The sequence below is a fragment of the Mustela nigripes genome, chromosome X (assembly GCF_022355385.1).
Source record: "Mustela nigripes isolate SB6536 chromosome X, MUSNIG.SB6536, whole genome shotgun sequence".
NCBI classification, from domain to species: domain Eukaryota; kingdom Metazoa; phylum Chordata; class Mammalia; order Carnivora; family Mustelidae; genus Mustela; species Mustela nigripes.
In genome coordinates this window covers 1522502-1534806 of record NC_081575.1, presented here as the reverse complement: position 1 = coordinate 1534806, position 12305 = coordinate 1522502, and the positions used below count along the sequence as shown (strand labels likewise).

General features: G+C 51.5%; 1 protein-coding gene across 5 annotated transcripts in view; it reads right to left on the bottom strand.

The window, feature by feature from the left end:
- Positions 1-12305, bottom strand: part of IRAK1 (interleukin 1 receptor associated kinase 1) — a 36787-nt gene continuing 24482 nt past the window's right edge. For all 5 annotated transcript variants that reach the window (XM_059385737.1, XM_059385733.1, XM_059385735.1 and 2 more), the window contains one exon: positions 1-10. The gene's annotated coding sequence lies outside the window, so the exon portion shown is untranslated. The remainder of the gene's footprint in view (positions 11-12305) is intronic.

Sequence of the window (12305 nt, the reverse complement as noted above, 5' to 3'; positions counted from 1 at the left end):
GGACTCGGGATCCAAACATCATTTTGAAAACACACTTTTCAGTTGAGACAGAAGTCACATCCCGTACCGTTCCCCGTTCGGTGGGTTTTAGTCCACTCACAGGGTTGAACAACCACCACCGCTGTCTCCTTCCAGACGGTTGGCATCATCCGTCGCTCCTCACTCCTTCTTCCCCCTTCCCCCGGCGCCCACTCATCTCGTGGATTGACCTGGAACGCACATCCGGTGTAAATGTCTTTTGTGTCTGGCTCCTTTCGCTCAGCGTGTTTGCAAGGCTCATTCACTTTGTGATGCGTCAGTAATGACTTATCCATTCCTCTGTCACCACGTTCCCCCCTTTTGGCTCTTACGAAGAATGCTGCTGTGAACAATTCTGTATCCGTTCCTGGGCGCACAGATGTTCTCCCTTTTCTTGTTGCTATTGTTTCCTTACGGCCATTCTGGTGGGCGGGAAGCTTTGAAAAAGACATTCTTGATTTTCAAAAGCCTCCGATCAGAACTGTGATAGCACACGCGCTGGGATGGGGTGGAGGCCAGCGGTGGACGAAGGAGGCCCCCAGCACCAGCTCCACCCGGGAGAACCCCACCCTTGTCCGGTGAGCAGTTCGGAAATACCTGACATGGGAAACTCTTCCTCTCTGCCATTTGGATGGGCTTTTTTTTTTTTTTTAAAGATTTTATTTATTTATGTAACAGACAGAGATCACAAGTAGGCAGAGAGAGAGGAGGAAGCAGGCTCCCCGCTGAGCAGAGAGCCCGACGCGGGGCTCGATTCCAGGACCCTGAGGCATGACCTGAGCTGAAGGCAGACGCTTTGACCCACTGAGTCTCCCAGGCGCCCCATCAGATGGGCTCCCCCCCCCCCACCGATGATTGTTGCTTGTATCGTACAACCCCAACAGGTCAGGGTCGCTGAGCCTGCGACACCCACAAGGGACTGAGCCAGACCCACTGCAGATAACGCATGTCACCTCTGAGGGGACTTCAGACAGGGACACTGTCAGAAACTGTCATAGTGTATCAAAACTGCGATGTCGGGACGCCTGGGTGGCTCAGTTGGTTAAGCAGCTGCCTTCGGCTCAGGTCATGATCCCAGCGTCCTGGGATCGAGTCCCACATTGGGCTCCTTGCTCAGCAGGGAGCCTGCTTCTCCCTCTGCCTCTGCCTGCCATTCTGTCTGCCTGTGCTCGCTCTCTCCCCCTCTCTCTCTCTGATAAATAAATAAAATCTTTAAAAAAAAAAAAAAACTGCGATGTCCAGGCATATGCCGGCTACCAGACACACCTAAATAAAGTATGAGTGCACAAGGTTACACGTGAAAGACTAAGAGGAAAGACACACTTCAGCACCTGCTATCAGGTGAAATATGCTTTGGGGACCAAAGAAGAACATTTTGGGAACAATGTGAAAATCGTTTCGAGTCACATAAAGCAAAACCGGGCAGGACTGCCGGGCGAGATAGACGAATCCAGCGGCGGAGAAGCAGGTTTCTACGGGTTTCCTTGAGGGTATGTCAGTCAAACAGAAAATAGTTTGATGCCATTGCCGGAAATGTGAACAAGCCTGTGACTCTGGTTGCTCAGATGGGTCGGTGCCCCCCGTGCCTGTCCCCACGCCCATGAGTGGCATCAAAAACCAATGATGGCCTCATAGCCACAAGCAAGAAGCTAGTACGTTTGCAGACCTGCTGTCAGACCACACTCTTGGAGCCCAGCGCAACTAGGTCAGAAGCAGTAACACAGGCGTCGCACGCTGCAAAGTTGTACAAACCACAGTGAGAATTTTTTTTAAAGATTATTTATTTATTTATTTGACAGAGAGAGAGAGAGATCACAAGTAGGCAGAGGGACAGGCAGAGGGAGAGGGGGAAGCAGGCTCCCTGCTAAACAGAGAGCCCAATGTAGGGCTCGATCCCAGGACCCTGAGATCATGACCTGAGCCAAAGGCAGAGACTTAACCCACTGAGCCACCCAGGTGCCCCTATAGAATTTTTAAAATACAACTACTTTAATAAAAAAGAACTACATAATAACACTGGTGGGTGATGGGACTTCAAGTGAGCCTTACAGCAGGGGAAGGTGACATAAATTCTTTCTATGAGCCTATTAAGGGTATTACTTGAACTTTCCACACACGTACACTGGAGGCCCCAGGAAACCAATCCCCAATGGTAAACACTACTATGACCTCTATCACCACAGATTGGTTTTGCATGTTCTAGAACTTCCCATAAATGGAAACATATGACTTGGCACTTCTATACACACACTAGCGTGTACATTCCTTTCTAGTACTAAGCGTCATTCCATAGTACTGAGTCACGGAAAATAAAGGGACCCCAGGAAAACCTGCTCTTTTTTGTCTCCTATTCCTGCTTCTGTTCTTGCTAGGAGCTACAGCCCCACCTTATACAGCACTTGGCCTGCTATGCACCTTTGCTTTAACTGGGTGACGTCTGTCCATTCAGCAGTGTGGCCTTGAGCAGATGGCCTAAACTCTCTGAACCTCCCCCCTTTCACCCCTAGAGTAGAAATAGTATTTGTGGCTTCACTGTATTGAACTCTGCCCACGGAACCTATCGTCTACAGGAGGACACTTTGGAGAGTGATGAGGGCACTGTGCAAGCCAGCGAGAGTGGGAGTTCATTCCAAGAGTGCAGAGATGAATCAATTAGGAATCATGTTGCCATTGTTAGTGATATTAATGTGTCAATGGAGAAAACCATGACATCAGTAGATGTCTAAAAGGTATTTGAAGTAATTCCACTTCTGGGTGTCGACTCCAACAAACGGAGACAGGGCCTGAAACAGACACTCACATACCAGCGCACAGAGCAGCGTGACTTACAGCAGGTGGAGGGGGCCGCCCAGGCACAGTCACCCGATGAACGGAGGATCACATGGGAGAGCCTACGACGGAATGTTATTCAGCCTTAAAGGGGAATAAAATTCTGTTTTTAAAGATTTTATTTGGGGGGGGGCACCTGGGTGGCCCCATCAGTGATGGGTCCCGCTCTTGGTTTTGGCTCAGGCTGTGATCTCCACCCTCAGCTGAGTCTGCCTGAGACTCTCTCCTCCTCCCTCGGTTCCCCCCCACAAATAAATAAATAAATCTTAAAAGAGAGAGATTTTATTTTTAAATAATCTCTATTCTCAACATGAGGCTCAAACTCACAACCAGCAATGGAGAGTCATGGCCCTACTGACTAAGCCAGCCAGGGGCCCCAAAAGGAATAAAATTCTGGTATCTTTCAATGCCGATGAACTTCAAAAACATCCTGAGATAAGCCAAGAGAGAAAAGGGTACACAGTGTGTACAATTCCATTCTATGCGGTGCCTGCAGTAACTCAGAACGACAGAAAAGTAGGATGGGGGTGCCGGGGGGCGACTGGGGAGCAAACATCTAATCGGGGCAGATTTCAGTTTGGGAAGATGGAAATACTCAGGGACAATGTGAGCGATTTGAGCTTAAACGGCGCTGAACTGTACTGTTACAAACAGTTGAAATAGGGGCGCCTGGGTGGCTCAGTGGGTTAAGCCTCTGCCTTCGGCTCAGGTCATGATCTCAGCGTCCTGGGATCGAGCCCCGCATCGGGCTCTCTGCTCAGCGGGGAGCCTGCTTCCTCCTCTTTCAGTCCCCCTGCTGTGTTCCTTCTCTCCCGGTCTCTCTCTGTCAAATAAATGAATAAGACTTTTTTTAAAAAGAAAAAGAAATATACATCCCAAGCCAAAAGGCAGTGCTATGCCTAATGGTGAAAGCCAGGAGCATTTTCATTAGCCAAGAACAAGATGGTATCCTCAAGATCACTGTTATTATTTGACACTGAAAAAGAGAAACACAAGGAGTGTATGTTGGAAAGGACAAAGCCAAGTTCTCGTTATTTGCAAATCAGATGATTGTACAGCGGAAAATTCCAAGAGACTCAACTGCGAGAGAATTTTAAGAAACTCGCGGAGGGCCCTGTTCTGTACCATTTCCTGCAGCTACGCCACAACGAGAGAAAGTAACCGACGCGTGAGGGAGCTGGGGTCGTCACTCTACCAAGCGTCGCTGGATGAGATGCCCGTCAGTGCTCCTCTTGGTGACAGCCCTAGCCCCCCCGTGGAGAGGGTTCCTGCCCCTGCCGCGGCTCTGACTGTGGTCGCAGGAGACATACGGCGGCCGCGAGCCCAGCGGGCAGCCCCCCTTGGTCCGGGAAGCGCCCTGCGGCTTCATCTGCCAGAATCATCTTGCCAGCTTGGATTCTAGTCTCTTCTCTGGGCCTGACTCAAGACTGGGCCCCCCGGGCTCTTCAGGCTTGTCCGACTTCGCCCAGGCTCGGAGCCGTGCAGGCCTGCGGGAGTGGACACACGCGCTGGTTCTGCCCGCATGGGCGACCACCTTGCTTCCATGACTCGGAATCCCCCTCTGCATAGCAGAGGCCAAGCCCGTCGCTTCTTAGGACTCCCGTGGTCCTTCTCCTTCTGCTTCCTGACATCCAGGCTGTTCATCTTCAAGCATGAGCCTAGCGCCCAGTTCACAGCACCGCCTGCACGAGCACTTCTGCGCACCCTTTGCCTCGCCCGTGCCACGGCTCCGGGCCGCTGGCCCTCCCGTGGGCGATCCTTGCAGCCGGAGCCTGCGAGACAGGCCGCTCAAAGGCCACGATCTCCTGGCGTGGCCCAACGGTGGCCACCGATGGCTCCGGCTACACCACGCTGGGAGCCCCGCCACTGAGTTGTGCAGAGGACCAGCCCACCAAATCCCCTCAAATGTCACGCCAGCTGGCACTCCCCGTTGCCAGGGCGCTGGCGTGACACAGCAGGGTTGCTGGGAGGGCCACTGCCACTCCCTTACGCCCCTCAGCAAACTCCAAGGAGAATTGGTTCCCTCGAGCGCGAGCGGGGCAGCTTTTGACCTCAGGATGGGAGCTACTCAGCCGGGACCTGAAACTGTGGACGGTCACCCGGCCTTGGGAGTCCGGGACTCACGCTCCCCGCCACTCCCGCACCCCCTGCGGTTCTTGTCTAGGAAGAGGAAGTTGCAAATCACTTGATTGTGTATTTCAGGAACTTCCCCCAAATCCATTTATCCAAACATTAAATTATTCGAGTAGCCTTTGTCGGGGTAACAGCTCCCGCCAGAGGACACTAGTGGGTGCCATGGGGCCCTCGTCAGAGGGCCTGTCGGAGGCCTGCAAGCGCTGCCCCCCCACCCCCGGCCTTCCGCAGCCGCGCTCGGCCCCCGTCGTCGTCTGCGAAGGACCCGCCGAACCCGCTAAAACCAGCGCGCCTGGGCCTCACGCTCCCAAGAAGCTTGGTTTGGCCCAACTCGCAGGGGAGCGGCCACCACCGCGGGCGCGGGGGTCTGTCGTGTGCGACTGAAACCGATGTCCCTTCCTAGACCCGTGTGACTTCCTGTCGCCGCAAGGAGCAGGTCCGGGACCGAAATCCCTTCCGGCGCCGTCGTCAGCCTGGGTCAGAGCCGAGTAAACGGGCACCTCCCGGTTTCCGCCGCCGAGGCGGTGTTCTTCCTCATTGCACGGAGTCCAGTCAACTCGGCTTTGCTTGATCAACAGGTTTTCCCGGGGGTCTCTTAAGGGGGCCCAGAACCCAGAGCTACAATCAGGATGGGCTGGGGACCTCCTCATTACCTTTGGTGGCTCTGGTGGAAAGAGACGGTGCGTGTCCTTAAAGCAGGTCGTGTTCGGTTCCCAAGTTAACTAGCCAAAGATGCAGACGAGTGTCCAAAGCCAGCTGGCCACACTGGCAGGGCCACATCTGCCTCCCCGCCCAGTCCCCGTGTGCCTCAGCTGGACGGGGCCTCCGAGTGTGGGAAGAGTTCTTGTCTTCTAACAACCGAGGCTTCCTGGGCTCCCACCTTACGTGACCACCTTCATGGAAGGCAACATCGGTTTATTGAACAGGACTGTGAATTGTGCCTGTCACATGGCCGGGCCTCTGGCCCTTTACAGTCTGGATCTGTGCCTGGCAACTCCACCCCGGATACGATTTTTGTCCTGTTCCGTTTTTTTGCTTCTTTTTGAGACAGTTTTGGAGAGTTCTCTTTTTCAAAAAATGTCGTTCAGTTCATCAAGGATTTCAAAGGTATCGGCATAAAGTTACATGTAGTATGTAGTATTATTTTTTTTTTATTTTTTTTTAAACAGTTCTTTTTTTTTTTTAAGATTTTATTTATTTATTTGACAGAGAGAGATCACAAGTAGGCAGAGACGCAGGCAGAGAGAGAGAGAGGAGGAAGCAGGCTCCCTGCTAAGCAGAGAGCCCGATGCGGGACTCGATCCCAGGACCCTGAGATCATGACCTGAGCCGAAGGCAGCGGCTTAACACACTGAGCCACCCAGGTGCCCCTGTAGTATTATTTTTTTAACGATTTTATTTGACACAGAGAAGATTTGACACAGAGAAAGATCACAAGTAGGCAGAGAGGCAGGCACAGAGAAAGAGAAGCAGGCTCCCTGCCGAGCGGAAAGCCCGATGCGGGGCTCCATCCCAGGACCCTGAGATCATGACCTGAGCTGAAGGCAGAAGTTTAACCCTCTGAGCCACCCAGGAACCCCAGTATGTAGTATTTTTAAATTAAATTTCAGACTCAGGCCAAACTTTATTTAGAAGGCTGTTTTGAAACTTCCCGCTGAAAGGGTGCCTAGTTGGCTTAGTGAGTGGGGCCATGCAGCTTTTTATCCTGAGGTTCTGAGTTTGAGCCCCATGTTGGATGTGGAGCCTCCTTAGAGAAAAAGTAAATAGTATAGGGGTGCCCGGATGACTCAGCGGGTTAGGCCTCTGCCTTTAGCTCAGGGGCTCAGGTCATGATCCCAGGGTCCTGGGATCAAGCCCCAAGTAAGGTTCTCTGCTCAGCGGGGAGCCTGCTTCCCGCTCTCTCCCCGCCTGCCTCTCTGCCTAATTATAATCTCTCTCTGTCAAATAAATAAATAAAATCTTAAAAAAAGAGTTAATAGTATATTTTTCAAAATTTCCAGTTGGAGTGTACAGAGAGGAAGTACTGTCTTTTCCTGGTTCATCCTAATTTTTTAGCACTGCACTCCGTAATCTATCTGATTTTCATTTCTTGGAATTGGTGAACAATTTTTCTGTGGCCCACAGCATGGTATTTTTCTGAATGTTTTGTATGTGCTTGAAAAGTGTGTATCCTCTGTTTGCTGGGCACAGTTCTCTGTGTATCAGATCAATGTTGGTCTTTTGCATCAAACATTTAAACGTTAAAAGATAAACTGTTAACAAAGAAAACACAACTGACCTTTCTTTTCTTTCTTTTTTTTTTTTTTTTTTTTAAGATTGTATTTATTTGGGCGCCTGGGTGGCTCAGTGGGTTAAGCCACTGCCTTTGGCTCAGGTCATGATCTCAGGGTCCTGGGATGGAGTCCCGCATCAGGCTCTCTGCTCAGCGGAGAGCCTGCTTCCCTTCCTCTCTCTCTGCCTGCCTCTCTGCCTACTTGTGATCTCTCTCTGTCAAATAAATAAATACAATCTTTTAAAAAAAAGATTGTATTTATTTGCTTGACACAGAGAGATCACAAGTAGACAGAGAGGCAGGCAAAGGGACAGGGGGAAGCAGGCTCCCCACTGAGCAGAGAGTCCCATGCGGGGCTTGCTCCCAGGACCCCAGGACCATAACCTGAGCCTAACGCAGAGGCTTAACCCACTGAGCCACCCAGGCACCCCCACAAGTGACCTTTCAAAATGATCTTGAACTGGGGATAGCCAGAAGCCTTGAAGTCAAAGATTAGTAAATTTTTGCATGGAAACTACCACGAACCAAGTCAAAGACACATCACAAACCAGGCGTATTCACAACACATGTGTGTGCAGGTCAAAGTTATGATTGGGAATACGGAAGGACCACTCTGTACCAATAAGAAAAAGTTGTGGGAATCTGAGCAGAGCTATGACTAGATTGGGCACGGAAGGGAACTTTGGGGCACCTGGGGAGCTCAGTCAGTTGAGTGTCTGATTCTTGGTTTAGGCTCAGGTCATGATCTCAGGGTCATGAGATCCAGCCCTGTGTTGAGCTCTGAGCTCAGCGTGGAAGCTGCTGGAGATGCTTCTTATGCCTTTACCCACCATGCTCACAAGTCCTCTCTCTGGCTTGGTCTCTCTCAAATAATTAAATAAGTCTTTTTCCTCTTTTTTTTTTTTCATTTTTTTAAAAAGATTATTTATTTATTTGACAGAGAGAGATGACAAGTAGGCAGAGAGGCAGGCAGAGAGAGAGAGAAGGAAGCAGGCTTCCTGACGAGCAGAGAACCCGATGGGGGGCTCAATCCTAGGACCCTGGGATCAAGACCTGAGCCGAAGGAGAGGCTTTAACCCACTGAGCCACCCAGGCGCCCTTTTTTTCATTTTTTTTAAAGGAAGGAACTTCAAAGTCTAGTAAAGAGAATAAAGGAGTGTCTGACCTCACTCCTACTGAAAGAAATGAAAATAAAAAGCAAACTCTGCTTTTTCGCTGATTAGATTTACAAAGGTGAAACTTTTGCTCCAACGCAGCCAAACGACCTAGTAATCCGGCTTCTAGAAGTCTCAGCTAACGATACCCTTGCCCAAGTCCACAAAAATACACGTGCAGGGATTCCAGATTGTTTATGGTGGTCGAGGCACAGACAGAAAAGCCGGGAACGATGCAGCTGCCGCCCCCAGAGTACCAGCTGAAGCTACGTAGAGCGTCTTCGTACTGTGTTGACGGGGCAGTTTTGCCGAAGAGCAAAAATAAAGCTCATCTGCACGGAGCCCGGAAGGGGAGGTCGGCGAGTGTAGCTTGAGTCCTGGGAGGCGGCGGAGGTTCGTGGGGCCCGCTCCTGGCCGGGAAAGCGAGAAACGGTTCTTCTTGTTCTGTGCAGTTTGGATGTCTTTGTAACGAGCAGGTATTTTTAGAAGGCAAAGTTTGTTTAAAAAAAAAAAAAAAAAAGGACTCTAAAAAGTGTTCTGGCTAGGGAGGGGAAAAAGGCCCCGTGGGGCCGGGACCCCTCTGATCCCAGGTTGGCGGGACTCCCCGCGGCTCGCTGGTCGCCGTAGAAACGAGCTGGAAGCGGGGGCGTCGGTGCTGGCTGGTAGCCGCGAAGGCAGTGACTCAGCAGAAAGCCCGGCCCATTCACTGTTCCGCCCGCTGACTTCCATTCTCTTCTAGAAAAACAACAGCCGGGAATGCTTCGGTGTCACAGTTGCAGTCTGGTGAGGGGACACGGAACGAAGGCGGCAGAAGTCGCCCCTCTCTGCCCGCGGCTCGTGCGCCCGGGCTCTCCGCCCGCCTCTCCTCCGGCCTCTCCTCCGCCTGCGGAGCCGCGGCCCACCCGGGCCCTCCGGCCAGAGCCTCCCCCGGGCAGCCTGAAGCCTCCTCGGGCTTCCGCGGCAACGGGCGACTCAGAGACCAGGACTTGGCTCTCGGGGATCTTTAGGAAAAACGAAACCAGACCAGAACGACCCCCGCCCGCCGCTAGTGGAGGAGCTGGGTCGGAGCCCACTCGCTGCCTGGCCACGGCTCTGTCGCGGCGGGCGGTAAACCCGTGGCCGAGTTGAACATCTTGCTATTCTTTCTTTGTGAAGCCACGGCGCTGTGCTCACACGGACAGAGCTGAGGCCGAGAAGCTGGGCTGTGCTGAGCCCCCGCGGGGGCAGGACGCGAGGCCAGAGCGTGAGGCAGGGGCGGGCGCGCTCGGAAGCGTGGCCGGGTCGGCCGTGGCCTGCCCGGGCCCACGGCGCGCAGGGCAGACGGTACAGGGCAAATGGGAGAAGATAAGATGTGCTGGTTCTGGTTCCTCAAGGTGAAGCAATACTGGAAGAGATAATGGCTTGGAATTTTCCAAAACCCCAGACTGAAGGAGGTTACAAAATTACGAGCATTAAACAATGTAGATATAAAGAAAACCAGAAGCCGGCACAGCACAGTCAACCTGCTGAAAATCCCAGACAGAGGACTCTTCAGAGTGGCCCGGGAAGGCACTGTGACGGCCGGCAGCTCTCCAACGGAAAGACCGAAAGCTGATAGGACAGTGCCTGTGGGGGTTGAAAGAGAAAGATGGCCAACATGCAGGTCCATACCCAGAAGAGGAACCTTTAAAAGTGAAGGCAAAAAAAGAAAAAGAAGGAGGAGAAGGAGAAGAAGAAGGTGGCGGGAAAATCAACACGTTTCCCGCCAAGGTTGGGGCCGCTCGAAGCTAGCCAGCCCGTACTGTAAGAAGTGTAGCAGGGAGTTCTTTAAGCTGAGGGAAATGATCCTACACATGAAAAGAGACTCAACATCATCAGTCATTAAGGCTGTGGACATTGAAAGTGCCGGAAGATAGTACTTCTCACCGATGAGAATGGCTGCCATCAGACGGATGGATAGTACCAAGGCGTGACAAGAACATGGAGAAACTGGAACTCTTGTCCACGGCTGGGGGGATGAATTCTATCTTAAGAAAGTTGTCCAGGGGCACCTGGGTGGCTCAAAGCCCCGCATCGGGCTCTCTGCTAAGCAGGAAACCTGCTTCCTCCTCTCTCTCTCTGCCTACTTGTGATCTCTCTCTGTCAAATAAATAAATAAAATCTTTAAAAGAAAGAAAGAAAGAAAGAAAGTTGTCCAGGGGCGCCTGGGTGGCTCAATGGGTTGGACCTCTGCCTTCAGCTTGGGTCATGGTCTCAGGGTCCTGGGATCGAGCCCCGCATCAGGCTCTCTGCTCAGCGGGGAGCCTGCTTCCTCCTCTCTCTCTGCCTGCCTCTCTGCCTACTTGTGATCTCTCTCTGTCAAATAAATAAATAAAATAAAATAAAGAAAGTTGTCCAGGGTCCTACCATATTCGCCCCAGCCCTCTTAATAAACACATGAAGGAAATGCACATTTCCTCTATAGCATATTTATTATGTACAATGTTACTTTGAAATAGACCCAAGTCTATGCTGTGGGACCCGCGTAGGGTGTTTGGTAATGTTTATAGGAGTAGTCAAAATCAGAATATTTATTGGCGTCTCCTATAGTGATGGTCCCCGCTCCTTTTCTTGACCCAATTTGCTGCTAAGAAATGAAGTAACTTGAGAAAAAACGGGAGGGAGGGAGGAACGGATGGATCCAGGATGGAAGAACCAGTCTGCACTAGGAAGGGAGCATGTGAGTGAGCGCACGTGAAAATAACAGCAGCAATGCCTTTAGGGGATTTAAAATATATGAAAAGAACAGTGTCAAAGGCAAGAGGGGATAAATGCAGGGATGCATGAGGGTAAAGATGAAAAAAAGGAGAAAGGGGGGGATGCCTGGGTGAGGTGTCTGCCTTGGGCTCAGGTCATGATCCCGAGGTCTTGGGATCGAGCCCCGCATCAGGCTCCCTGCTCAGCGCGAAGCCTGCTTCTCCCTCTCCCTCTGCTGCTCCTCTTGGATGGCGCAACTGCCTGAAAGCAGAACTGTGTGTGCGCCTGCATGTGTGTGTGTCCTGCGGCGGGGGGCAGTACTGGTTCAAGGGCGCAGAGCTCATGCTGGTAGGATGGAAAAGCTCCAGTGTGCAGAGAGTGGGGAATGCTACATCACAGTGAAGATGTAATGCACAGAACTGTATACAAATACCCGGTGATATGTATTGTCATTTAAATTTGGCAACACACACAAACACACACACACACTCCTACACACATCTTGGTAAATACATTAGAATGTTAATGGATAAACAATGATTGCCAGGCTGGATAAAAGCAGGGAAAAGGGGCGCCTGGGTGGCTCAGTGGGTTAAGCCTCTGCATTCGGCTCAGGTCATGGTCCCCGGGTCCTGGGATCGAGCCCCGCATCGGGCTCTCTGCTCAGTGGGGAGCCTGCTTCTTCGTCTCTCTCAGCCTGCTGCTCTGCCTACTTGTGATCTCTCTCTGTGTCAAATAAATAAATAAAATCTTAAAAAAAAAAGTGGGGGAAAAACTCCAGGAAGATGCTGCTTAAAAGAGACATTATGTTTTTTAAAAAATTTATTTACTTGAGAGACAGAGAGGGACAGCACCAGCAGGAGACTAGGTGGACAGAGAAGCAGACTCCCTGCTGCACAGCGAGCCTGAAGCAGGACCGATCTGAGCCAAAGGCGACACTTAACTGAGCGAGCCACCCAGGTACCTCGAGACATTATATATATATTTTTTAAAGATTTTCTTTATTTATTTGACAGACAGAGGTCACAAGTAGGCAGAGAGGCAGGCAGAGAGAGAGGAAGGGCAGCAGACTCCCCGCTGATCAGAGAGCCAGATGTGGGGCTCGATCCCAGGACCCTGGGATCATGACCTGGGCCAAAGGCAGAGGCTTTAACCCACTGAGCCACCCAGGTGCCCCGAGACAT